Source organism: Bison bison, unplaced genomic scaffold (assembly GCF_000754665.1).
Source record: "Bison bison bison isolate TAMUID 2011002044 unplaced genomic scaffold, Bison_UMD1.0 scf7180017851378, whole genome shotgun sequence".
Classification (NCBI taxonomy): Eukaryota; Metazoa; Chordata; class Mammalia; order Artiodactyla; family Bovidae; genus Bison; species Bison bison.
In genome coordinates, this window is record NW_011481951.1 from 3,630 (window position 1) to 4,857 (window position 1,228).

The following is a 1,228-nucleotide window of genomic DNA, read 5'->3' on the forward strand; positions in this document are numbered from 1 at the left end:
AAGACACCTGGACAGCCAGCCGGGCACCGGGCGCCCAAGAGGCAGGGTTGGTCCATGGCCCAGCTGAGGTTCGCTGGGAAATGGACAGAGGCTGTCAGGCCAAGCAGGCTCTGAGCAGCCACCCCGAGGCTGATAAGAAGCCATTTAGCCCGTGTTTGTAGACGCAGGTCCGTGTGAGTGATGGACAGGCAGGCACGTACGTCAGCAGGAGGCCCATGGGTTTTTGGACCAAGGTGTGACGGCAGTTCTAGGAGAAAGGATGACCTCAACGGACTGCCGGAGCCGCGGCCGCCCGCCTGCACGTGGAGCAGTTCCGCGCCCCGCACCTCAGCGCCCCTTTCCGAGTTATCTCTGCCTTGACCACAGCCTAATCCGCACTGGAAGCAAACAGACAAAGTCAGCAAATGAACCTGTAATCGACGCGGCCGGCACCGAACCCACACTCGGCTGCTCGAAAGGCCGATACTCAAGCGCCAAGAGCTGGTCGAGAAGGAAAAGCTGCTTCTCTCAGGAGGCCGGCAGCCTGGGGAGACGGCGGGCCGGGGCCCAGCCCGTCCCGAGCTGCTGGTTAGGAGACAGGCTTCAAAGGCTGCGTGGGGAGGGGGCCGCAAAGGTGTGAACAGCTTGTGCTCAACGCTCCGGGTGGTTTCGGGGGTCTGGGGTCTCCGTGCTTGTGGTCACAGTTTGCATCTGGTGGGGGGTCCGCTTTCTGTAAAAGCACCTTCAAAGCGTGTGTCAGGCATAAACTGTCCCCTGTTTCCTGGCCCAACGGTTGTTCTTGGTTTCTCCTCCTCACTTCCTAATCACCACGTCTTTTTTTTTTTTTCCTAATCACCACGTCTTGAGCCAACCCTTCGAGAACCAGGGGAGGCCCAGGAGGCAAAAGCTAGGACACGGGAGCTGGTATGGGGTCTCAATCCCCCCTTTCTTTTATACTTAACCATCTTGAGGGGAACCCGTTCAGAAAAACACAGGGAAGAAAGTTTTGGATGGAGCTTAATTAGAAACTTGACAAAGGGACTCGGTTTCAAACTGAGTGTTCAAATCAGCGCTTAAACCATCACAGAGCAACCCTCAAATAGAGAGGGGGGATTTAGCACAGAGAAGCCAGAATCCTGCAAAGGAGACGTGAGGAAGCGCCGTCTAAAGCCAAGCCGGGCTTCCCCGCGCCCAGTGGGGGAGAATCCGCCTGCCAGTGCCCAGGTACCCGCTGCGTCCCTGGTCCAGG